The sequence below is a fragment of the Lutra lutra genome, chromosome X, assembly GCF_902655055.1.
Source record: "Lutra lutra chromosome X, mLutLut1.2, whole genome shotgun sequence".
NCBI lineage: Eukaryota > Metazoa > Chordata > Mammalia > Carnivora > Mustelidae > Lutra > Lutra lutra.
In genome coordinates, this window is record NC_062296.1 from 47570067 (window position 1) to 47597748 (window position 27682).

Here is a 27682-nt window from a genome sequence, read left to right on the forward strand (position 1 = left end):
TTTATTATTTCTTCCTGAGTCAAATTTGGTAGTTTGTGCGTTCCTTGAAATTTGTCCATTTCATCTAGGTTATCTAAATTTTTGGCCTTCAATTGATCATAAGAATCACCTATTACTATGTAATCATAGTGGTCACTTATTATGTGATGGTAGTAATCACTAATTACAACCTTACAAAAATAGAAGAGGTAAGATCCCATATACAAGATCTTGAGCTAGTTAGAAGATCCTTACAGGGCATGGGGCCCAACTTTTCTCTCTGAGGATTCTTCTCATCCATCTTTGGCTTTCCTACCTTCAGAGATTGGCATCTTACCAGTTTTGGGAGTAGTTCGTTCCATCTTTGGACAGCTCAGAGTATTCAGACATCCTTATTTATATAAAGCTACACACAACAAAGCTTATCATTTTTCTTCCTGTAGACAGTCCTTATGAATTGTAATGAGCCCTTCCCCAAGTATACTCATGTCCATAATATGTCCTAGTTTCTTTAACTGTTTTTTTTTTTTTTATACTACTAATGCCTTTAAGGTCCCCACCAATCCGCTAATTTGACTCTGAACACTTTATGAAAGTCCTCTTTAAGTGGCACTACATTGAAGCCAAGGACAAACTCCCACTCAGAGGGACTGTTGGAATTAGGGGGATGTGAGTATTTTTCTTTTGCTCTTTCTTCTGCTACTGAATTGGTATGAATAGGGTATTTCCCCTTTCAACTCATACCTTAGTTGGGATTAGTATAAGACCTTGGCTCCTTTTCTACAGTCTGGCTCAGCATTTCTTTGATAATTTCATGCTGCCATCTGCCGGCTAAGTCAGGTAGTTCTTGCCTTTTTTTGAACTAGTTGAGCAGGGTAGAGGAAGTATAGGTTAACAAAATGACAAGCCTAGAAGTAGAATAATTGGAATCTTTTAGAAAGAGGTCTTGATTCCTTCCTCTCATATAATTCCTGTTGTATTCCATGCATTTGGGAGCCCAAAGTAGAAGATGTGGACAAAGCTAGGGTATAGCCTCAGGAAAAAGCCAAGTAGTAGTAGTAAAGGCAAAGGGAAGAATGTGAAGTAAAGGACTGAGGTCTGAGGGTAGGGGAGGGGGAGGAATAATTCAAGCCCAAAGGTGATAAATGACAGGAGAAAACAGGGCTTCTCCAAGGCATGCATGATTTTAGGCAAAAATTTGGAGGAGAGCTTTCTATGTAAGTAATTCAATTAAAATATATTCTAAAATTCATGGGCCCATGTGAAGTATATTAATTTAACAATGAAGATTTAGAATAATGGGTAGAAAGAGGTAGTTACAGATTTTTTTTTTATTCAACAGTTTATGCGAAAATTCTTCATAACAGCCATGTAGCACCTCTTCCTTTTCAGGCCCAGAAACCATTTCTTCAATTTCTTTATTGTCAATGCACCATACCTGGCTAATTTTATACTTTCCATTATAAGAAAAGGTAGCCACACTGTTATAACTTCCAATGCAATTACTCTTCAGAAACTTTTGTATGAGAAGAATATAGATTTCTTGCTTATGCAGTTCTTAGCTTGTGTCGGCTGTGGATCTTAGTAACTTAGAGCCTGAAAATGTCCTGTGTCTGATGTGAATGAGAGTCACCTAGAATCAGCATGTCATCACCATTTTGGTGGCTTAATCTCACCCAATCCCATGAAAGAAATTACTGTGAGAGCCGACGGGAGTAATCTGCTAGCTTGGCTGCTCTTCAGGAACCAGAGCCTGGCTGCAGAACTCTGGGACAACCAGTTGATAGCTTGTCTTTTACCATTTAAGTTGTTTTTATAAAACAAAACATTTTAATTTTAAAAAGTCAAATTTATCAATCTTTTGTAATTGATGATCTGAGTCTTATTTAAGAAAAATTTCTTTAACCCAAGGTCTAGAAAGTATAGAATATTACCACAATTGTAGAAAATTCTATTGGACAGAGACATATTAGGCAGGCCTAGTTACCCTGATGATTGGTAACCTATGCTAAAAACACTATAAACTGAAACACATTAAATTCTATTGGGGGGGGGTGTTTCAGATTCTTGGTGATACTATTAGTTCATGGTCTGTAGAGAAGGAGTTTAAGATTAGTTCAGGTGACCTGATGGTGTTGCTGCTGGTGGTAGTTGGCTTGGTTTTTAAGTCCTACTGGAGAGTCCAGGCAGAAAGCCCAGGTGTTAAGGGAATAGTATTCATATAATCATTGTTTTTCTCTGATAACTGAGTGATATCAAAGTGGTTGCAGAGACTGACTTTTACAGGTATGATTATTATTTTTTAAATATATCATGATCATTATGGTGATTTAGAACTCCACACAAATTCCACAATTCTCACTAGAGAGCTCTAATACACAAGGCAATCTTATCAACATAAGTATTTCACTAAAGTGCAACAAAAGGTATGAGTCTAAGGACCTCTACTCTGGGATCCTAATGCTGTCACTAGCTTTTAAACCAAAAGTTAAAAAAAAAAATCAATATCCCTCAATCTCAATTTACCAACCTATACAACAAGACTCCCTTTCCCCTATTTCTTTCATTAGAAACTTGTGAAAACTTAAATTAGGCGAGATCTTAAAGACATTCAGAATTATAATCCCATTTCCTGCCCCAAATCTGGGAAACATAACAGGTCTTGTTTGTAGGCTTTTGCTCTATAGTTTAATTTTTCAGGAAGGCTCTTGTGGAAAATTATCTTTCAGACTGAAATTCTGTTACCAGATTCTCTTTTTGTTTAGCATTGTCTTCTCAAAGGTACCACTTGTACAACGCAATTTCCCTCATTTGAAATGACAAATCAGATACTTTTTTTTTTTTTTTTGGTATCTGAACCAAGAGCACTTAGAAGATGGAGTGTATCCTTTAAGGAAGAAAATTTTATATACTTTGTTTTCTGGAGACTAGAGGGCATGCTTACCTGATAGTATTTGGGTTAATAGTTACACTTTCTAGTTCAGCCAGTGGGAGGGCAACGTATCCTCTGACTTTCTAGGAGTCGTTGTGCGATACTTAGTTTTCATTGTTTCCTTCTGGTTCTCCATTGTTTCTTTGATAAACAACATAAAACAGTTTATGAGATTAAATGCTTCTCACTGAAATAGCTAGGTTTCTGGGGCAACTTTGGCTTTTATATAAGCTTTTGCCTATCACTTACTGTCCGTGAGTGAACTTCGCTGCTGTGCCCTTACGATTGGTTCAATGTCAGGGGTCATCAGATTCATGGAGGAAACAGGAAAATACTAAAGATTAAGGACTCACGGTTTACAATTGCAAATAGCTCACAAACAGTATAGTTTCTCGATTATTTAGAGGCCAAGATGACATTCTGTGAATTACCTTCTGTTCCTACCTTTCTCTTGCTCACCGTTTGACTTAAAAGCACTTCTAATTTCTATGACCGGGGCGATACAAAGGTAGAATGCTGGAGTAGAAAATACGCTGTCTCAAAATCATGGTGTGTGACCTCATGCATATCACGTAACAGCTTCATTATCTGTAAAAAACATAGGGACAAACGGGCACTATCTCATTAGATAATGGAAGAGAAAGTCCTCTGGAGAGGGATCTAACCTTAATGTAGTGCCCTTTCTAGCTTCCTTGGTTAAAACGTTTGGTAGGGGAGTTATAAACTCTGGCTGAAAGAGGTATTGGGATTCTTTATCAACATATCAAAGCTTTACCTCCCCCTTCCCATTTCAAAACCAAACTAAACTAAACCCTTTCATTTGCTATGCTGTTTGTGGAGAATTTTAGCAACAGTTACCTAATTGATTTACTCAACGTCCCTATTTTATAGATAAGAACCCATTGAAAACCCATTGAATTTGTGGTCAAGAAATGAAGCCTACTTCCAGTCTAGTGTTCTTCCTAACATGTTGCTGTTTTCTTGAAAGCTCCCTTTTTCTTGTTATTGGTTAAATTTTGAACCAGTTAAACCACAAAGATGTCTGGCTTTCAATCTTCTAAGCCACTCCTCTTCTACTCCCTCCGCCCTCAGGTCCCCTCCCCCTCACTTCTTAAAGCCCTGAAATTTGCTGCTGCCGCCATATTTCTTCCTTTCCGTTTGGAAGCTCGCTAACGGTGGATATCTTTGCCGGTGTGGTTCTTTCTGGAACATTTTCTAGTCCCAACCACGTCTTATGGCGTATTTATTTAAGAAAATTCACCAAAATTCCATAAAACATTTTAATAATTCTAAACTTCCTTCGAGTGTTTTCTTGACACCTCCTCCCTATTTTTAAGATATTTGGGATATTTTGAGGCGATTTTCAATTTTAAAGGAATTTTTCACTGGAATGATTTTAGTTTTCTTTTTTCTTCTCTATTCTATATTTTGCCCATCGGGGCTGCGGATACCGGGTTTCATTATTATGATTATTGTCATTATTATTATTTTTGCCCAACGGGGCTGTGGATACCTGCCTTTTAATTCTTCTTTTTTTTTTTTTTTAATTTGCCCATCGGGGCCGCGGATACCTGCTTTTATTTTTTTTTTCCCCTTAGCCCATCGGGGCCTCGGATACCTGCTGTGTCCCCCTCTCTCTCCCCAACCCCCTGGCCCATCGGGGCAATGGATACCTGCTTTAAAAAATTTTTTACTTTTTGGCCTATCGGGGCCTCGGATACCTGCTTTTATTTTTTTTTTTCCCTTGCCCATCGGGGCCTCGGATACCTGCCTTAATTTTTTTTTTCCTTGCCCATCGGGGCTGTGGATACCTGTTTAGATTTTTTTTTTCTCATTGCCCATCGGGGCCTTTTATGGATGGAAGTGTTGGTTGTGCTATCTGGAATGTCTACAGATTTATGCTGCTAAACGTTTGGTGTTGTGTGAGTGGACCTGCGGCTTTGGCTGGGAGATGACTTTGCAGTTAGGCTAAGGGGTTAGTTAGGCTGGGGAGGAAAGATGGCGGCCACTTTAGCGGGTCGGCTGGGGGCTGGTTGTTTGTGCCAACTATAAATTAGGGAGCTAAGATGGATAGCGGGATAGGCAGAGGCAGCTATATGCGTTGCATTAGCTAAATGTTTTGAGTGAGCTGATTTGGGGCTTGTTAGGAGCTTTGCATGAACTGTGGTATCATGAAGTAGAAAAATAGGATGGTCTTGTGTCATGTTACAAGAAGCTGGTTGAAAATGATAGGGAGAACACTTAGGCACACGGCTCAAAATGGCGGTTTTGGGTTTTCGGCATTGCTCAGCATGGCTCTCTGCTTTGTTAGAGTGTCCAAAATGGTCGTGCTCGCTTCGGCAGCACATATACAAAATGGCGGACCCAATTTTGCCGCAGTGTTCATGTGGCGGGAAGGACACATCATGGTGGTGTCTTTGTTCTAGTGCACAGCATGGCGGTGCAAATATTCTGTTACATAGTAAAAGATGGCGGCTGGAGTACTTGCCGCAGTGTAAAACATGGCGGGCTCTTGTCTTTGCCGTATGCATTTTCTGACAGGTTTTGCCACAGGGGCAATATGGCAGACCTTGTCATTTGGTTATCATGGCAGTTTGTCACGTGGACGTCATGGCGGGGATTTTTGCCTGGTACATTCTTGGCGGGCTTTGCACCAGGTGGGCCTGCCGCATTGTTAAAGATGGCGGGCGTTGTCGTGTTTGCCGCGAAAAGTGGGAGAAAGGTGGGATGGACAATGTTGGATTGCCGCATGACCCACCCAATCAGAAATGGTGGTAGAATTGGGCATAGCCAATTACTGGAGGATGGAATTAGTCTGTGTGAGTTAGCATAGCACCTCACTGCCGTCTTTATTCAGCCAGTCAGAAGGAAGCAGAGGAGCCATGTTTGTACGTATTCTCCCAGTGGGTGGTACCCAAGGTCTTTCCAAGGACACTTGTCTTTATCACTTCCCTCCCCTCTCACTTGCTCCCTCCCCTCTAATTTGCTCCCTCCCCTCCAGCACTGCCTCTTGCAGTGCTGGCTATTTGGCTTTGGGCTGAACCTAACTCCCATTTCTCTGCACTGGTCCCATGGCCCATGGCTAGTCTACCCCCCCTCCCCCGGGCCTTTGCTCTTCTGCAATGTGGCCAGGGGCAGTGCTCCATGCTTGCCAGGTGTGAACATGGTGGTGAGTCCTGGCAAGAACCAGAATGGATCACAGATGATCGTTGGCCAACAGGTGGCAGAAGAGGAATCCCTGCCTTCCTCAAGAGGAACACCTACCCCGTGGCTAATGCTGGGGTCGGATTTTGATTTATATTTATTTCTTGGATGTCAGTCTTATATAGTTTGATAATGTGGTTTGCTAGTTTTAGTTTTAACCTTTAAGTGACTATTGTGGGAATGTTTTTAGGAGCTTATTTGTAGAATTCAGTTACGTTAAATGAGTTTTCATTTTTGGGTTCCTTAAAATTCCTTAAAGTTTTCAATTTCTTTTTTACAGATTGCTCAAACTATTTTTCTTGACTTTAGATAGTCAAAGTCAAACCGGCATTTAGAAACTTTTTGCTACTTTTTACTTTGAAATTGACTTAATAAACTACTTCCTTTTGGACTTTTGAAGTCATAACACAGAAATAATTAAAATTTTAACTTTATGATTAAATGTAATAAGGAATATTTGAAGGTCCACTCCATTCCAGGCCTTGCTTTGTTCCCATCCGGAATGCTGCACTAATTAATAAGTTATTTGTCAGAAAACTTGCTGTGGACTTGTTCCTCTAGTAGAACATTATTTAGTGTTAATGCCCACAGTTTCAATTTTCTGTGGTGCCTTGTCTCCACAGCCCCCAGATCCTCCCCAACCCTGCTCCCAGCAACTGCCCCACTCCCACCATCTGACACCAGCCCTTCCCCTGCCCTGTGTCAAGCACTGCCCCAGCCTCAGTCTCAGCCTCAGCTGCCCAGTCCCAGCCCCCAGCCCGCAGCCCTCAGCCCCCAGCCCCAGCCCCCAGCCCCTATCCCCCAGCCCCTATCCCCGAGCCCCGAGCCCCAGCCCCAGCCCCAGCCCCAGCCCCAGCCCCAGGCCCAGCCCCAGCCCCAGCCCCAGCCCCAGCCCCAGGCCCAGGCCCAGCCCCAGCCCCAGCCCCAGCCCCAGCCATCACCCCTAAAGTCATTCCCAACTTGCATTGATTTGGTGCTAAAAATAAATTGTCCATTGTTTGTCCATAAGATTGGGATACTCTTCCTCTAGCACTGCTTATTTCCTGAGTTGACTACCTGAGTCATTTCCAATTAATGTACACAGTCCCATTTGTCCACTGTCCCATGTTAGAACAATCCAAACCTTTGTGTTATTGTTGGAAAATGTTGGTTGAAAGCTTCATATCAGACACCTGTTGTTCATAATTTTGGTTATTCATTGTCTTTCCCCTGCCCTTGAGGAAGGAGAAACCATTCCTCTGTCATTGGTGCAGTAGTCACAGTCCCAGTTTTCTGGGCAGTGTTCATAAATTGTGCTGATCACCTGAACTCTATGCTGAGTGTAATTTTAATTGTCCATAATCCTGCCCATTGGATTGGATCCCAGTCCAAAACCCTTTTGCTGAATTCAGGAGTGGGTGCAGAAAACATGAGTCTTCAAACAGTTAACATGCTCAGTCCCAATCGTATCAGCCTTGTTCATTAAACAAAGGCACTCTACCATTTTTGTCCTGCTTCTGGGATTAAGGTACCAAATTGTAATTGTAAGTTGTCTTGCCCAGTGATCAATGTCCCTTCATCCCCTTTGCATTGCTACTAGGAAGTGCTGACTACCTGGGACCATGTTCCTTGAATGATTAATGAGTATAATCCCAATTGTCCACACCCCTGTTCATTACACAAATCCTTTGCAACTTCTTTGCATTGTAGCAGAGGTGCCCATCCTCTCTAAGTCCTTTACTTTGGGATATTAATGCATACAGTCATCATTGTTCTTGGTCCTGCCTAAAAGATAAGATCCACCCATGCTCTTTTCATTACTCCTAGGTAGCGCAGACTTCTTACTACCTAGCATTAATATGTAAAATCCTCACTGCCCGTTGCCCCAACAGTTATTCTAGGATACAACCTTATCTTTATGCCATTGCTTATGAGGAGTTCTGATTACCCGAGGTCACTTCTTTTAAACAGTTGATGTGCATAATTGCATATATCCATGGTGCTGTGCAATAAAAAATGAAATCCCACCCCATCCTAATCTCTTTGGGATATTGCTAGGGAGTGCAGATTATGCAAGAACTCAGTTCTTGGACAGTTAATTTGCACCGTTAGAGTTGTACAGAGTCCTGTCCATTTGAAAGGGCCATTGTATCCCATTTGCACGCTATAATGTGGGCTGATAACTCAAGGATCCTCTGGCATTGATAATTTTCATAATTACATTGGCACGTGTTCTGTGAACTAGCCACACCAATCCCTTTGTATTCTAGCAGGGGACCTTTACTAAAGAACTATACACGTAGGACACTATGTGTACAATATTAATTGATTAGACTGAGCCTTTTGTATTAGGAACTCTGCACCATCTTTACATCTGAAAGGTGCTAATTATCGAAGGCTCTTTTCTTAAAATTGTTCGTATGCAAAATTGTGATCCCCAGTGTCTCCTCTGGTTAACTTAGAACCCCATTTCCACCTAACTCCCTTTGCATGACTGCAGAGGCTATGTGGGCCCTTTAAGGGCTTAAGGCAGTTATGGTCCCTTCTGTTAGTCTGTGCTCTCATTCCCTCCTACTTCCTTTGCATTACTGCACTGAATACTTGTAAATGTTAATGTTCTTAATCGCAGCTATTAATCCCTTTTGTTAGTCCAGGTTCCTATCTCTTCCTACTCATTTTATATTAGCATAAAGTGTCCATGGGACTGTTAATGTGCTTAAATGCAGCTCTGTCCCTTATGTTAGTGTAGGATTCCATCCTCTTCAACTCCCTGTGCGTTACAGCAGAGTTGTACAGCTGGGATCTTTAAGGTCCTCAAAGGCAGCTGCGGTGCCTTCTGTCCATCTAGGATCCCATCCCCTCCTACTTCCTTTGCATTTCTGCAGAGGATACTGGGGACTGTAACATGGATAATTGCTGCCAGAGTCCTTTCAGCTTGTCTGGGATCCCAGCCCCCTCCCTCTCACGGAGTTTGCATTACAGAGAGTACAAGGGACTCTTAATGTGCTTAAATGGCAGCTATGGTCTCTCTTAACCTAGGATCCCTTCCTCATCTAAATTCCTTTGCATTATTGCAGAGGGTACTTGGGACTGTTGATATGCGTAATTGCAGTTATGGTCCCTTGGGTTGGATCCTATCCCCATCTGTTCCCTTTGAATTATGAAGAGTGCAATGGGATGATTAATGAGTTTATTGCAGCTGTAGTTCCTTCTGTTAATCTAGTTTCTCATGCGCTCCTACTTCTTTTGCAATACAGGGGAGGGTAGTTGAGATCTTTGTGGTGCTTAAAGACGGTCTATGGCCCCTTCTGTTTATGTTCCCATCCTCTCTTATTTTGCATTACTGCAGAGGATACTTGGGACTCTGAATGTGCCTGCTTGCCACTATACTCCCTTCTGTTTGTCTGGGATCCCATCCCCTCCTACAGCATTTGCATTACCACAGAAGGTACAAGGGGCTATTAATGTGCATAAAGGCAGCTATGGTTTCTTCTCTTAACCTGGGATCCAGCCCTCCTCTAACTTCCTTTGCATTATTGCAAACTATTAATGTCCTTTAAGGTAGCTGTGGTTCCTTACATCACTGTAAGATTCCATTCTCTCTAATGCCCTGTGCATTACTGCACAGGGTACTTGGGCACTTTAAGGTGCTTAAATGCAGTTATGGCCCTTTCTGATAGTTTATGTTCCTGTCCCCTCCTATTTCTTTGCATTACTGCCGAGGCAACTTGGGATTGTAAATGGGCTTAATTGCAGTTACAATCCCTTCTGTTAACTTTGCATTAGCACAACAGTGTATATGGGACTGTTAATGTGCTTAAGTGAAGCCTTGCCCCTTATGTTAATGTAGGATTCCATCCTCTCCAGCTCCCTATGCATATAGCGGAGGATACCTGGCACCCAAAGGTGCTTGAATGTAGCTGTGGTGCCTTCTGTCAGTCTAGGATCCCATTCCCCTTCTATTCCCTTTACATTACATGGCGGGGCATTTGGGACTGTTCCTGTGCTTAACTGTGGTTGCAGTCCCCCCTGTTAGTCTAGTTTCCCATGCCCTCCTACTTCCTTTGCATTACAGCAGAGGGTGCTTGAGACCTTTAAGGTGTTTAATTGCAGCTGTGGTCCCTTCTGTTAGTCTAGGATCTCACATCCTTGAACTCCCCTTGTATTCCCTGGGATTGTCTTTGGGACTGTTAAAGTGCTTAGTTGCAGCTGTGGTCCCTTTTCTTTGTCTAGGGTCCCATCCCTTCCTACTCACTTTGTATTATCTGGAAGTGGATTTGGGACTATTAATGTGCTCATTTGCAACTGTGGTCCCTTTTGTTAGTCTGGGTCCTATGTGTTCCAACTCCTGCACACAGCAGGGACTACTTGGGACTATTAATATGTTTAATTTTACCTGTGGTCCCTTCCAGTGGTCTAGGATGCCGTCCACCTTCTATTCGCTTTGCATTAGCACACAGTGTACACAGGACTGTTATTGTGCTTAAATGCAGCTTTGTCTCTTATGTTAATGTAGGATTCCATCCTCTCCAACTCTCTGCATTATAGAAGAGGGTACTTGGCACCTTTAAGGTGCTTGAACGTAGCTGTGATGCCTTCTGTCAGTCTAGGATCCCATTCCAATTCTACTCCCTTTACATTACATGGCAGGGCATTTGGGACCGTTCATGTGCTTAACTGCAGTTACAGTCCGTTCTTAGTCTAGGATCCTATGCCTTCCCACTTTCTTTGCATTAGAGCAGATGGTGTTTGGGACTGTTAATGAGCTAAATTGCAGCTATAGTCCCTTCTATTAATCTAGTTTCCCATGCACTCCTACTTCCTTTCATTTCAGCAGAGGGTACTTGAGACCTTTAAGGTGCTTAAATTCAGGTATGGCCCCTTCTGTTTCTCTTCCCATCTCCTTCTACTTCTTTGCATTACTGCAGAGGCTCCTTGGGACGGTTAATGTGCGTAATTGCCACTATAGTCCTGTTTGTCTAGATTCTTATCCTTTCCTGCATGGTTTGCATTACCAAAGAGAGTACAAGGGACTGTTAAGGCGCTTAAATGCAGCTACTGTCTTTTCTGTTAACTTAGATTCCCATCCCCACCTAATTCTCTTTGCGTTATTGCAGAGGGTACTTGAGACTGCTAATGAACCACTTGTCCCTTCTGTTAGACTAGGAACCCATTCCCACATACTCTCTTTACATTATCATGGAGGGTACATGGGACTGTTAATCTGCAGACCCTTATGTTAGTGTAGGATTCCATCCTGGCCAACTCCCTGTGCATTACAGCAGAGGGTAATTTTGACCTTCACGGTGCTTAAAGGCAGCTTTAAGCTGCCTTTGTTAGTTTATGTTCCTATCCTCTCCTACTTTGCATTACTGTAGAGGATTCTTGGGACAGTTAGCATGCCTGATTGCTGCTACAATCCCTTCTGTTAGTCTAGCATCGCATCGCATCCTATTCCACACCGTTTGCATTACCACAGAGGGTACAAGGGATTGTTAATGTGCTTAAATGCAGCTACGATATCTTCTGTTAACCTAGGACCTGGTCCCCACCTAACTCTGCATTATTGCAGAAGGTACTTGGAACTGTTAATGTGCTCTAATGCAGCTACGGTCCCTTCTGTTAGACTAGGTAGGATGCCATCCCTATCTACTCCTTTTGCATTATCATGGAGCATCCAGGGGACTGTTACTGTGCTTAAATGAAGCCATGGTCCCTTAAGTGTAGGATTCCACTTCTTCAACTCCCTGTGCATTACAGCAGAGTGTAGTTGGGATCTTCAAGGTCCTCACAGGCAGCTCTGGTGCTTTCTGTTAGTCTAGGATCCTATCCCCTCCTACTACTTTGCATTTCTGCAGAGGATACTTGTAATTGCCACTACAGTCCCTTCTGTTTGTAATCGCATCCTCTCCTAAACTGGCATTGCTACAGAAGGTTCAAGGGACAATTAACTGTTTAAATGCAGCTACTGTCTCTTCTGTTCTAGGATCCTATCCTTTTTTTGGGTTTCCATTTACTACAGTAGGCACAAGGGACTGTTAATGTGCCTAACTGCCACTATAGTCCCTTCTGTTTGTCTAGGATCCTGTTCCCTCCTACAGGGTTTGCAATACCATAAAAAGTACAAGGGACCGTTAATGTGCTTCAAGGCAGCTAAGGTCTCTTCAGTTAACCTAAGATTCCATCCCCGCCTAATTCCATTTGCGTAATTGCAGAGGGTACTTGGGACTGTTAATATGCTTAAATGCAGCTATGATCCCTTATGTTAATGTAGGATTCCATTCTAACTTCCTGTGCATTGCCATATAGGGTATTTGGGACCTTTAAGGCGCTTAAACCTGCGTCCCCTTGTTTGTTTCCATACTCTCCTACGTTGCATTACTGCAGAGGATACGTGGGACTGTTAAGGTGCCTACTTGCCACTATAGTCTTTTCTGTTTGTCTAGGATACCATGCCCTCCTGCAGGGTTTGCATTACCTCCAATGGTGTGAGGAACAGTTAATATGCTCAAATGTACTTAAGGTCCCTTCTGTTAGATTAGAATTCTATCCCCTTCTATATCCTTTGCATTATCATGGAGGGTATATGGGACCATTAATGTGCTTAAATGTAGCTACAGCCCATATGTTAGTGTAGGGATTTCATCCTCTCTAACTCCCTATGCATTACAGCAGAGTTGGGTAGTTGGGATCTTCAAGGTCCTCAAAGACAGCTGTGGTACTTTCTGTTAGTGTAGGATCCCATCCCCACCTAACTTCCTTAGCATTACATAGAGGGTACTTGAGACCTTTAAGGTGTTTAAATGCAGCTGTGTCTCCTTCTGTTTATGTTTCCGGCCTCTCCTATTTTGCATTACTGCAGAGGATACTTGGGACTGTTAATGTGCATAATTGGCACTATAGTCCCTTCTGCTTGTCTAGGATCCCGTCCCCTCCTACAGGGTTTACATTACCACTGAGGGTGTGAGGGACTGTTAATGGGCTCTAATGCAGCTATGGTCCCTTCTTTTAGACTAGGATCCCATCCCTACCTACTCCCTTTGCATTATCATGGAGCATCCATGGGACTGTTAATGTGCTTAAATGAAGCCATGGTCCCTTAAGGGTAGGATTCCATCCTTTTCAACTCCCTATGCATTACAGCAGAGGGTAGTTGGGATCTTTAAGGTCCTCAAAGGCAGCTATGATGCCTTCTGTTCGTCTAGGATCCCATCCCCTTCTACTTCCTTTGCATTTCTGCAGAGGATATTTGGGGGACTGTTAATGTGCTTAATTGCCACCAGAGTCTCTTTAGTTTGTCTAGGATCCCATCCGCTCCTACTCAGTTTGCATTAGAGTTTACATGAGACTATTACATGAGACTATTAAAGTGCTTAAATGAAGCTGCTATGGTCCCTTATATTAAGGTAGAATCCTATACCCACCTAACTCCTTTTGCACTATATAATGTTTATGAGTCTCTTATATGCTTAAATGAAGCCTTGCCCCTTATGTTAATGTAGGATTCCATCCTCTCCAGCTCCCTATGCATTATAGCGGAGGATACCTGGCACCCAAAGGTGCTTGAATGTAGCTGTGGTGCCTTCTGTCAGTCTAGGATCCCATTCCCTTTCTATTCCCTTTACATTACATGGCGGGGCATTTGGGACTGTTCCTGTGCTTAACTGTGGTTGCAGTCCCCCCTGTTAGTCTAGTTTCCCATGCCCTCCTACTTCCTTTGCATTACAGCAGAGGGTGCTTGAGACCTTTAAGGTGTTTAATTGCAGCTGTGGTCCCTTCTGTTAGTCTAGGATCTCACATCCTTGAACTCCCCTTGTATTCCCTGGGATTGTCTTTGGGACTGTTAAAGTGCTTAGTTGCAGCTGTGGTCCCTTTTCTTTGTCTAGGGTCCCATCCCTTCCTACTCACTTTGTATTATCTGGAAGTGGATTTGGGACTATTAATGTGCTCATTTGCAACTGTGGTCCCTTTTGTTAGTCTGGGTCCTATGTGTTCCAACTCCTGCACACAGCAGGGACTACTTGGGACTATTAATATGTTTAATTTTACCTGTGGTCCCTTCCAGTGGTCTAGGAGCCCATCTCCTACACATTACCTGGTAGTATTCGGAACTAAAAAGTACTTAATTGCATCTGTGGTCCCTTCTGTTGTTATAGGATCCCAGTGTTCTCCAAATGTATTACAGCAGAGGGCATTGGACTGTTAATAGGCTTAACTGTAGCTGTGGTCCCTCCTGTTAGTCTAGTATCCCAAGCCCTACAACTGCCTTTGTGTTACCTGGCAGTGTATTTGGGACTGTTCAATTGCTTAATTGCAGTGGTTGTCTCTTTATGTGTATAGTTTCTCAAGTCCTCCTATTCAATTTACATTACAGCAGAGGGTCCTTGGGATTGTTAATTGTTAATTAAATGCTAATTGTTAATTGTTAATTGTTAATTCAATGCTGCTGTTGTACCTTCTGTAATTCCTGGGATCCCATCTCCTCCTACTCTGTTTACATTACCTGGGAGGAGTTTGGGGACTGTTAGAAGGTGCCACACTACTAAATCGAGAATTTTTTCTTAGTATAGTTTCCCATGCCCTCCTATTCTCTTTGCATTACAACAGATGGTACTTGGGACTGTTAAAGTACTTAATTGCAGGTGTGGTCCCGTCCGTTAGTCTAGGATCTCGTTTCCTTCTCCCCTATTACTGAGAGCAGATTTGGGAATGTTACCTTGCTAAATTAAAATTGTCATCCCTTCTATTAGTCTAGTTTCCAGCCCCTTCCAATTCCCTTTGCATTACCTAGGAACAGATTTGGGACTGTAATGTGCTCATTTGCAGCTGTGGTCCTTTCTGTGAGTCAAGTGTCCCATGCCCTCTAACTTTCTGTCCATTACAGCAGAGGATATTTGGGACTTTTAAGGGGCTTAATTGCTGTCCTGATCCCTTTTATTAACCTAGGATTCTATGTCTTCCAACTCACTTTGCATTACCTGAGGATGTACTGGGGACTGTTTAAATGCTCAGTTGGAGCTGCGGTCCCTTTTGTATGTCTAGTTTTCCCATGCCCTCCTCCTCTTTTGCATTATAGCAGTGGGTACTTGGGGCTGTTAAAGTACTTAATTGCTGGCTTAGTCACTTTTGTTGGTTTAGGATCCCATTCTCTTCTACTCCCTTTACATTACCTGGGAGGAATTTTGAGACCGTTAAAGTGCTCACTTGCACCTGTGATGCCCTCTGTTAGTCTAGGATCCGATGCCCTCTAACTCCCTTTGCTGCATTACAGCAGATGGTACTTGGGACTGTTAATGTGCTTTTGCTAGTCATGATCACCTCCTCCCTTTATATTACCTGGGAGCAGATTTGGTACTGAAAGGTGCTTAATTGCAGCTGCGTTCCCTTCTCTTAGTTTAGGATCCTACACCCCCAACTCTTGCGTTATAGCAGAAAGTACTTGGGCCTGTCAGATTTCTCACAGCTGTGGTATCTTCTGTTTTGTAGGATCCCACGCGCACCAACTCCCTTTACATTATCTGGGAGTGTATTTGGGAAGGATAAAGTGCTTAATTTTAGCAGTGGTTCCCTTTGTTGGTGTATTTTTCCATGCCCTCCTACAGTCTCTGCATTATGGCAGAGGGTACTTGGGACTGTGGCTGTGCTTAAATGCAGTTGTGGTCCCTTTTGTTAGTGTAGGATCCCATGCCCTCTCCTTTTACATCACCTCAGAAGTGCTTGGGACAATTAAGATATATCCCATTCACTCCTACCCTTTTAGCATTACAGTACGGGTTTGCTGAAAACCAAGCCCCCCCTTTTGTATTGTTAATGTGCATAATTGTATTTGTTCCTTTTCCTCTGCACTAGATAAGATTTCTCTAATTTCACTTGTATTCAGCAGTGGATGCACTTTATTTAATACCTTTGTACTAGGATAAAGTGAACCATGGTAATTGATATACTGTGTCTTTCATTTAAGTCCCCCGTATGCTCTTTGAATTAATTACCTCAGTTACTTTTTTTCTGGAACTATTGGTGTGCAAAATTCCAATTTTTTTTACATCAATTTTTTTTTTTTTTTACATCAGGGGATGCTAGTATCCCAAAATTCTTTCCCTGGGACTCTTAATGTACATGTGCCCCCTTGATAAGCTAATACCCTTACTTCTTCATATTATACTGGAGGGTACTGACCACCTACAGTCTTTCTGTTGGACAGTTAATGTGCCGTATTGCACCAGGATCCCACCCTTCTCTGTGTTAGGGGTGCTGACCAACTATGACTGCTTCTCCTGTGCAGTTTAAATGTGCATAATTACAGCAATCCTTGCTCACTTATGTTAGAATAAGATCTCATTTCCTTGCCCCATTTACATTATTGCAGGGGCTTCTGACTAGCCAAGATTCACTCTCTTGGACTGTGTGTGCATACTTAACATTTGCTCTTATACCTGTGCACCAGGTTAGGATCCTCCCCATACTGTTTATATTCCAGTGGGAGGTGCCTACTACTCAAGATTTTACACACTAACGCAGTTAATCTGCACAACCTTCGTTGTTTTATACCCACTCAGTTGTCCACAACTGTACCTTTAAGTTCAGGACTTTGCATTTACCAAAGCAGAGGTGATTGACCACATTAAAGCCTTTCTCTTGGAACTGTGGCTGTGTGTAGTTTCAGTTGTCCACTCTCCTTTGAGTTAACTTGTCCCTGACTCTTCTCAGAACCTTTGAGGTTTACTGCATGGGATACTGTCAATTTAAGGCCTCTTCCTCAAACTGCTAATGTGTGTAATGACAATTAGGATTCTTCGCCTTTACACTGCCTTTGAAGTACTGCAGGGAGTTCTGACCCATAAGGTCCCATTTCTTGGCCTGTTTTTTAAGATGCATGATTGTATTTGTCTGGGTTCCTGTGTACTAGAGAAGAACACCTCTCCCCACTTCTTCTGTTATCTGTTATGCAGGGAGTGCCCCCTCTAAGGCTGTTATATTTGAGCAGTCAAGGAGCACAGTTATCATTGACCACAACTATGCACCATGGATATTAATGTGCATAACTACACATGCTTCATCCCATTTGAATAAGGTACTACCCTCTCAGACCCCTTTTGTAGTACAGGGGGGTACCGATCACTAAGGCCTTTTTTCATGGCTTGTGATTATGCATAATTTCATTTGTACATGTTCTTGTACACTAAATAAAGGCACCTCTCTCCCCACTCTCTTTACCTTTTAGCAGGGAGTTCCCATTACTTAATCCTTACATTTGTACAAAGTACATGGTTTTAATTAACCATACCATATCCCTTGGGCATTAGTGTCAGGACTGCAGCTTAGTTCATCCTACCCTGTTGTATGTCATTGAGTATACCAGGGTTGCTGACCCCAACTTGTCCTATTAATGTGCATAATTACATTCGTCCAGGTTTTTATGCACTAGATGAGGAGACACCCTCACCCCTACTTCTAAGCCTTCCAGTAGGTGGTGCCCACTGCTAAGACATTTACATCTGAATAGTTAATATGCAGAATTGTAGTTTTCCACAACTCTGTTACTTCCAGAACTATCGTACCTCCTTTGCAGTGCTGCAGGAGATACTGTTTTCTCCCAAAGTTCTTTCTAGCAAACTGCTAACATTCATTCATTAATTGAAATTGTCTGCTGTCTTCAGTAGACTAAGGCCCTACACTCTCACCTTCCCTTTGCAATACAGCAGAGTGTGCTGATGAACTAAGGTCCTCTTTGGACTGTGAATATGTACAGTTGAATTTTTTCCCTGTTTTATGTACTCTATAAGGACCCTACCTACTTTCTTAGCATGTTTAGCAGGTAGTGTCCACTATTTAAACCCTTTCACTTGGAAAGTTCATGTGTATAAGTGCAGTTTGCTAAGCATGCTTTATACTAGAACCCCTATACCCTCTTTGCTTTGGAGTAAGGAGATGCAGTTTACCTCTAATGCCCTTTCTTTTGGACTTTAATGTGTATAATTGCAATTGTCCATCTTTTTATCCCCTCAAACCTCCTTTGCTTCAGGGGCATGTTAACCATAAATTGCATCCCATCAAACCCCCTTTGCATCAGGGGCATGTTAACCATAAATGAGCTCTTCTTGAGATTATTAATATACATACTTGTATTTGTTTGTTGATCTGTGCAGTGTGAAAGGATGCTCTATGCCCCTACCACTGCCTTTGGATTGCTGCTGAGGACTGCTATCATGACGTCAGCTCTTGGACCATTAATATGCACCACTATCAATTATGGGACCTATTGTACTCCCTTTGTATTCATTAGGGGTACTGACTAAGGTCTCTTTCTTGGACTGTCAATGGGCAATTATCTATGTTCCCTTCTGTTAGGTTTAGGATAACATTCCCTTAAAACCCCTTTGCTTTATATAGGGGTTGCTGAACACACAAAATTCCTGGGACTGTTAATGGGCACAATGGCAATTAGCAATGAATTTTTCCTCCCTGGCCTTGTTAGACAAACACTCCCAGCCCCAATTTTGTGTGACATAATTAAGTATGAACATTGCAATATGCTGTGAATTTGTCTATCAAATAGCAACCCATACTCCCTCTCCTTTTGTATTGCTCCTATGTATAAAATTCCAAGTACTCATGGTCTTCCCCTTCCCATCCCTCTTCCCATCCTGTGCTGACCCTTGGACCCTTCCTATGGACCTTTGTCACAGTTTCAGGTGTTCATGTATTCAGCCATTGAATAAGATTGTCCCTCTGCCCCGCCCCCATCCCTTGCCCCTTTTGCTTTATTGCTGGGGAATGTTGACTGGGCAAGGCCATTTCCCTTGAACTTAATACATTAGTAATCCCTGATGTCATTGCCTTACCCACTTTATATTACTGTAATGCCTCAGTTGCACTTTCCTTGGTCCCACCCATCAGACACGGACCCCTCCACTTCTTTGCATTGCATTGCTGACTACCCAAAGTCCCTTCTGTGTTAACGCAGTACTGATTGTCCCATTTTTTAGCTCATCAGCCCAAGATTTTCCTATCACTTTGATGTTATGTGCAGTATTGACTACCAAAAGCAGACCTGAATTAGGTGGATGGGCCTTCACTCCTTTTTCTGCACTTCTTAATGATGCAATCCCAGTTGTCACATTCTGGGACAGGAACCGTCCCTGCCCACCTCTGTTACTGCTTTACTGAGCAAAATGCTCAAGGCAAGTCAGGCCTAGAAAGCTGGATTGCCACCCCTTATTACTGATTTTCAGTATAAGTATCAGTTGAAAATTGTCTCCCCAGGAAGAAAGATTAGCACCATCTGTGCATTCTTCCCTCCAGAGCAGATTGCCTGGCCAAGAATCTCTCTTCCCCTCTTGTATATTGTTGTTGTACAGTGCAGGTTGCCAGGATACAATAAAAAAAATGCTGTTTGCAAGATGGAATTGTAAACCTGGTCATTTAATTTTTGAAGTCCAAAAACCCATTTATACCATGTACTTGATGACCAGTGTCTCTCATTTACTATGGGTGGTGGGTCTGTGGATACACCACTATGAATCTTGCTATTTTAAGTATTCCCAAGAGTTCTAGAGTGGAACTCTTAAGACACATATCTTTGGGCTCTACCACCATTTAAAACCCATTCTTTATTTGGGCTTTACCACCATTCACTTTTAGAGAAACTACCTAAACTTTCTAGTCCTTAAATTTCTTCATCTGGATCATCAACCACCCCCTACTTATTTCAAGAAGATTGCTTTCAAAGAATGAACTGAGAGAACATATGCTGAGGCACTTTTGAAAACCATAGTTCACCTTACTTGATTAACCTGTTACATATATAAAATGCATCCCGTCGAATTCTGCTAATTTAAAGTAGCCTGAAGCACTATGCTGAAGTGAGGACTTAGGAATGATAGTATCAATTGCCCTGTTTTGTATTAAAGGAGAAATAAGCTAAGTTCTAATCATTCTTCTGGACATAAATTTCAACAGTGAGATAGCTTCCTGGTAAAATGAATAATATCCTAGCCTCTAGTGTGCAGGGTGTGGCAGAGAAGTCTCTAATGTGGAACTGCTGAAGCAAATAATGTTAGTTATCACAACAGCAGTTCTTTATAATCACTGAAAAAGGATACTATTCCTCTGACAAGGATGTCAAAAGATCCGCCCAGCTCAGGGTGCAGTATGCACTACTAGCTCCTTGGACAGCTGTAAGAAGAGTCTCTGGCTCTTTAGAATACTGTAAGTACTACTTTGTAGTTATTAAGTAATCTTTTCCCTGTTCTATTTTCCTTCTCTTAAATGGTACCTGTAGAAAGGAGGGTCTTTAAGTCTCCTTCCCTGTTCCTACCTCATCTGCGATTATATCTATCTATCTATCTATAGATATCTATATCACCATATGAGTTAACTAACAGAAATATTATATACCCAGCTGTATGCTAGTTAACACTGAGGTGACGGGTAGAAACGATATGGTTCTGTATAACCTCATTCCTGTGATATATTGCCGAGGCACTAATAAAAGCACACTTGAAATACCTTTAGGAAATTATAATCAAGTGCTGCCTTGTGTGAATTATAAGTTACAGAGTTTTAAAAAGGGAGCCCACTAGGGTCTGAAGTTAGTTGGATAAACAAAGAGGGAAGTGGGTTTACTTTTTCTCTTTGGTCCAGGATATGATTAATAGTACAGCCATATGTGTAGTCCACTTGGTTTATTTTAATGTAATTTGGTTTTTACCCCTTTTGGAAGTATGAAAAGTGATTACAGAGATAAGGCCTAGGTGTTGTGTTTGGCTATATGCCAAGGCTGGGAAATTGTTCATTGTTAAATTTCATTATACGCTTGAGCTTTTCAAGGTTCAGATTGGGGGTATAAATGTGATATGTTGGCTTTTTGTGCCTTTTAATTCTATCTCTGCCACAAAACATGAATAGTGATGCCTTTTTAGTTTGAAATATTTGTGGAACCTGTTTGGCAAGAAGGGAATGGAGAAGTGTAAGTGTAAGTTTTATAAGAAAACTATGACATTGCCCACTTTATGAAGTTAATTAATTAACCCTTTCCCCTTCAGTTTTTCAACAGATAACCTTGGTAAGCTAAAAAGCTTAGTCTCCCTGATGTAAAACAAACACAGAGGTCCAGCTGAAAAAAAATATTAACATCAAATTTGAGACATTCTTGGTGCACGTCTATGCATCCTGGCGGGAGCAAGAAGAACCGTATTGCATGGGCATCCCTTACTGCCCATTTTAATTCATAACCATATTTCCTCATGGCTTGTTTCCCACCAATGCCAAAGACATCCCCCAGTCTGCTTGATTGGGGTTAGTATACAAGTGGTCCTGAGCCTTCTTGGAAATGTATTAATAATAATACATTTAATAATTTATTATTATTATTTAATAATAATATTAATAATAATTATGTAATTATATTAATCATTATATAACAGTTGGTCATTGTTTCTCAAACTTAAGTAAGTTGTCAGGATAAAATGCCTTTTAAAGGAACAAAAATTTTTGAGATTGTAAAGAATATGGTTTGAGGAACGTTGACTTAAAGAAAGTGATTTGAAATGTAACATGTTTTCCAGTTTTAAGATCTTTATTAAAGGATATACAATGTTTTATATAATTTATGTAGGATTTAGAGATCCATGAAGATATATCCACAAACCCCCAGGGTTCTTAATCACCCCAATTTGAGAAACACTGGTCTCCACTTGTGACATCTTTTATTGTTACTTTACAAATTATTCTGTATGAGTATACAAGTATAACTTTATTGGAATTTGTTTTAAAGGGATGAATTCTGAGCTGGTTCTGTACCGCACTCAAGAGGAAGGATGGATCAACTTTAAGTGGATTGAAGCCTGCACTAGACGGCATCCAAAGGTGAATCTTGGAGTTGTATTTCAATTCATTGCTTGAAATAAAGTCTCTAGCGTTTATAAAATGGGATGCTCTGGAAATGTGGGCATCTTCAAAATTGAGATAATCCTTGTGTTAACAAACTTTATTGGGTCACACACTGGAATAAGTTATAAAACCAAAGACATGATTCTTGATGAGGATGCCAAAATGAACAAATCATTATGGTGTTGGGCAGTTTGATGTTTACCATAAAAAATGTTGGAAAGTTCTGTGGGGCACAGAGGAAGAAGAGAGGAGGAAACATACTGAGCAAAGTGGCAAGGGAAAATGTAAAGTGTGACTAGGGAACACCTTGGTCTGTTTACTTAGGGGTTATGTAAGCTGAGGGTTTACAGACACTACACCAGTATTTCTTGGTTTTTTTTGCAAATGAATTTTAATGAAACACATAATTTCTTAGAGTGAATCACTTTTTTAAAAAAAGATTTTATTTATTTATTTGACAGAGATCACAAGTAGGCAGAGAGGCAGGCAGAGAGAGAGAGGAAGGGAAGCAGGCTCCCTCCTGGGCAGAGAGCCCGATGTGGGGCTTGATCCCAGGACCCTGAGACCATGACCTGAGCCGAAGGCAGAGGCTTAACCCACTGAGCCACCCGGGTACCCCGAGTGAATCACTTTTTTAAAAGATTTTTTTATTCCAGAGAGAAAGAGAGAGAATGAGAATGAGAATGTGAGGGGGGAAGGGCAGAGGGAGGAGAGAGAAACTCGAGCAGACTGCACTCTGAGTATAGAGCCTGATGTAGGGCTTGATCACACCACCATGAGGTCACCTCCGTAGCCGAAACTAAGACTCAAACACTTAACTGACTGTGTCACCCAGGTACCCGTAGAGTGAGTCATTGTTTTTTTTCATGGGTTTGGGGGCAGAAGGAATGAAATGCTGGCAGAATTATGAAAAAGTTCTGAGCTGGGAATAAGAATGCCTAACGTTTGGTTCTGACTCTAACTTTGGATCAAATCACCATCTGTCTCAATTTCAGTGTCTAGGGATAGTTGATGAATTAAGACAGAGACTTGAATTGAGTATCTCAATCCCTGAAAATGACATTTTGTCCTTTGGGAAATAGAGCCTTTCTTTCTCTTTCTTTCTTTCTTTCTTTCTTTCTTTCTTTCTTTCTTTCTTTCTGGCATTTCTCTAAGTGGTTATTGTGTTTTCATTTCTGACTTTCTTCCTTATAGAATCTTAATATACAGAATTGGAGGAAGCTTTCTGACCCTGGTTTTGTGCATCTTTTCCCATATCCCCCTTTAGTTTTTCTACCTATCTTTCTCCAACTTTATCTACACATTTCTCTTACCACCTCCCTAAATTGTAGGAAATTGTAAGACCTAGGGTTGCTATGATTAATCATTCATAATTTTTCAGGATATCTGGGCCCTGGTTGGCAAATGTATACCTGCATGGGAGTTTTTGACTTAAGTAAATAATTTAAAAAGTTGATCTGTGGTGGCGGCTAAAATATTCTTATTTGTGAAAGCATCCTGGGAGAATTTTTTTTACCAGCCTAAAGAAAAGAAAACTGATAACTTACCTGAACTGTTTCCTCAAACCTTATTATAAGTTTGGATGTTGAAGACTACTGATGTGTAGGATTAAACAGAGCTAATGCCTTCTTCTGTGTCAAGTTGTACAGATTGAATCGGATGAAAACTTGATTTTCTCACTATAGTTTTGGCTACAGACAAATAGCACTTAACACTGTGTCTCTCAAAATCCAACTCAAGTTGGATCTCAAGTATTTGTTTGAGATGGCTGATTCACTGAATTTAACAAGCTAAACTTCAATGGCCATGAAGAATTATATATCATTATAGTGATGGCATTGAGTTGGCTGTTTTTATTGATGATTTAAGCTTTACTTGATCCTTCTTGACCTCTCCAAATTAGAGCACTGAGACATGGAATGTTAGGTTCCTTGTGCACCCTGTACAAATGAGTTTGATAAAGAACACTTTACTATTTTGATGACTATGTTGGAAATGAGCTTTTGATTTCTTTATGTTAGAACGAGAGATTGAAACAAAATTTAAATTTTACTTGTGTTAGATTCCTTAGATGATGGGTAGACTTAAAGAATTATTTTGTTTGACCAACTAGAATGCTATTCTTCTAGTTTCCCCAGAAATATTAGAAGGTATGCAGCAGACCCAATACCTTCTTACTGCATAAAATATGTAATTGAATGTTTATAGCAGTTTCAAAATAGGGATATGGCTGGAAGATCAGTGTACATTACTGGGTTTCATTATGAAATGTCTAGGTTACCTTATCCATAGCTCTGAAAACTTTTGGTATGCTGTATTTTTATGTTACTGGATCTCATTATAAAATATCTAGATTATTTTAATCCATACTTTTGAAAACTTTTGGCATATTTATATTATGTTTGTTAGTATGCTTGCCATTGTATAATTAATTGGTATGCAGTTTGTCTTATGACCATTAGTTTTCCAGCCTTACATGTCTCCCTTGACTGTAACTGCTATAACTGCTGCCTCCATTTTATATAGTGGATTGAATAGGTCCTTCTGTATGGCCCATTGATGAACAAGAACAAGAGTTTAAGTTGATAATTTTAATAACTTTTTGATATTATGGATCTTGATATTTGGGCTTCATATGTTTCAACTTAAAAACTGACTACAATTAAATCTCTATAAACAAACACTTTGCCAACAATGAGGGTACATAACTGTAGCAAAATATGGAAAACAGAATTACCAGTTTTCAGGTTCCATTTTGCATGCTTTTTAAAAAGACTACAATCTATAAACCTTCAACATCTAGTTGGCAGATTTAAAAGAAAAAAACCTTTCTTATTTTAGAGTATTCAGAATGGTTTTGGAAGATAGTACAGAGAGTTCCTATATACCCCATACCCATTTTACTTTATTATTAACATTTTTAAAAAAAGATTTTGTTTATTTGACAGATAGATATCACAAGTAGGCAGAAAAGCAGGCAGAGAGAGAGGGGGAAGCAGGCTCCCTGCTGAGCGAAGAGCCTGACGTGGGGCTCAATCCCAGAACCCCGGGATCACGACCTGAGCCGAAGGCAGAGGCTTTAACCTGCTGAGCCACACAGGTGCCCCTATTGTTAACATTTTATAGTACTATTATACATTTGTCACAGTTACTGAACCAATATTGATATATTATTAACTAAAGTCTATACTTTATTTATGTTTCCTCAGTTTTTCTCTTACGCTCTTTTTATGTTCCAGGATCCCAACCAAGATACCACCTTGCATCTAGTAATTGTGTGTTCCTTAGGCTCTTAGTTATGGCAGTTTCTCAGACTTTCCTTGTTTTTAATGGCTTTGACAATTTTAAGGACTAATGTCAAGTATTCTGTAGAACGTCCTTTTGTTGGGATTTGTCTGATGTTCTTCTCGTGGCTAGACTGGGCTCGAGTTTTTGGGAAGAAGACCATAGCAATCTTCTTTCTCTAGTACATACTATTAACATGATATATCACTATTTATATTGATGTTGACTGTTACCAGTTGACTAAGGTATTGTTTGCCAAGTTTCTCTACTTAACATTTAAAATTATTGTTATATTAAAATTATTTTTTTCCCTTCCCATACTGTATTTGAAGGAAAGCCACTATGTACTTAAAGAATGGGGAGTTATGCTTCACTTCTCTGATGGTTGAGTGTCTATATAAGTTATTTAGAATTCTTCTGCATTGGAAATGTGTCTGTTATTTCCTAATTTATGTATTTATTTGATAATTCGTTTTTATCAATATGGACTCATGAATATTTATATTCTGGATAATAAGTTATTACTACTTATTTTTATTCAGATTGTTCTAGTTTTGGACTTTGGAAGTTCTTTCAGTTGGCTCGTTGGACATAACCCCATCCTTGTGGGTTTCTGCTTTTCGTTTGAGCACTTTCTTACTTTCTGGAACTACCAAGATGCTCTGGGCTCATTTATATGTTTCTTATCCCAGTCCTCAGATCTAATGTTTCCTAGTTTTTTGTTGTTGCTGAGGCTTTCTCAGCAGTCCGGTACCCTCCTGAGACCCATCTTTCTTCTCAAGGACATTCAGAGCATGTGAAACATGAGGACTACAAGTAGTTGTAAGCAGCTTCACATACAGCAGATCTTTCTTTTTGAGAAGCTGGATAAGCTCCAGATAATCTTTAAAATGATGGCTATCATGCCACCTGAGAGAAAAAGATAATTTGGAGAGCTCATCATTGTGGGAATTCTGTCTTTGGCTTTATGGACTTCTTCCTGAGGCTCTACTTTTTAAAACAGAACACGAGCCAGTTTTTATCAATTCCTACAGTGTTTTTATGTTTTTTGCACATACGTATATATTTTAACATTACAGATGAGTTTGGCTTATTATTTCATTTATCCCTCAAGAGTTAGGCTCCAGTGAGGTTTGTAAGGGCAAGCATACTTGATCCCCATTTCATAAACAAAAAATGAGAGATGCAAAACAATAAATTACTTCCATTCACATCTCAAAGCAACTTAGTGGGAAGGATCGAACAAACCTATACCTTCTGATTAGCAGCCCTTGAAATTATTTCTGCCATCCTTTGGCAGACTGGTAGTTAGGTGTTGAGGATTCATTGATGCATAAGTACCAACTAAATATGTGTCATAGCCCTGTTTTGGCAGGCCCAGTTCTATTGTTACTGTCATTTTCTTATTTTAGAAAGTTGAGGGTTGGGACACCTGGGTGGCTCAGTCAGTTAAGCCTCCAACTCTTGGCTTTGGCTCAGGGTGGTGAGAATGATCAAGCCCTGTGTTGGGCTCCACACTGGGCATAGAGTTTGCTTAAGATTGTCTCTCCTCTCCCTGTGCTCTTTCCCACGCTCCCCCCCCCCTCTGTTTGTGCTCTTTCTCTCTCTCTCAAAAAAAAAAAACAAAAAAAAACAAAAAACCAAAACGAACTTGGGGTTCCTGGGTGGCTCAGATGGTTAAGCCTCTGCCTTCAGCTCAGGTAATGATCTCAGGGTCCTGGGATCGAGCCCCACATTGGGCTCTCTGCTCAGCATAGAGCCTGCTTCCTCTTCTCTCTCTGCCTGCTTCTCTGTCTGTCAAATAAATAAATAAAATCTTTAAAAAATATTTGAGGGTTTTTTAATTTGAGGAATCATAGAATTTTTGAAAGGTAGAAAAACAGAGATCCAAGGTTCTGTGAAAGCTATTTATTGGTTTCCTAGCTTTCTGTATCTTGTTTATCCTTTTGCATAGATTTGCTTAGCTGTTGTAATAACTTGTGTTTTATATGCCTGTAACCATTCTTGATTTCTCTGTATATCCTGGGACCCATCTATATAAACTGTTCAAGAAATGTACCATGTGGATTGAGTAGAATACAGTTTTGTTTACCTTGGCAGCACTCTAGCAACTTACTGTTTGACATACAAGTTTTAAAAGAGGGAAATGCTATAAAACTAGAATGAGAGATACCCTGATTGAGGTAGATCACTCAGTTCTTAAAATAGTGCTTTATTTACTCTTCTCCTACCCCCTTAACCCCCCATGTTGCATCTCCTATCCCTCATATCAGGGAGATCATGATAGTTGTCTTTCTCCGATTGACTTATTTCGCTAAGCATGATACCCTCTAGTTCCATCCACGTCGTCGCAAATGGCAAGATTTCATTTCTTTTGATGGCTGCATAGTATTCCATTGTGTATATATACCA

At 40.8% G+C, this 27682-nt stretch overlaps 1 long non-coding RNA gene across 6 annotated transcripts in view; it reads left to right on the plus strand.

The window, feature by feature from the left end:
* Nucleotides 1-6953: 6953 nt before the first annotated feature.
* The window catches only part of LOC125091581 (uncharacterized), a 30839-nt gene continuing 10110 nt past the window's right edge, over nucleotides 6954-27682 (plus strand). Inside the window, exons 1-2 of one of the 6 annotated variants that reach the window (XR_007124712.1) lie at nucleotides 6954-20302; nucleotides 21870-21961. This is a non-coding gene — a long non-coding RNA (uncharacterized LOC125091581). The remainder of the gene's footprint in view (nucleotides 20303-21869; nucleotides 21962-27682) is intronic. The other 5 variants (XR_007124710.1, XR_007124711.1, XR_007124709.1 and 2 more) reach the window with 5 other exon arrangements.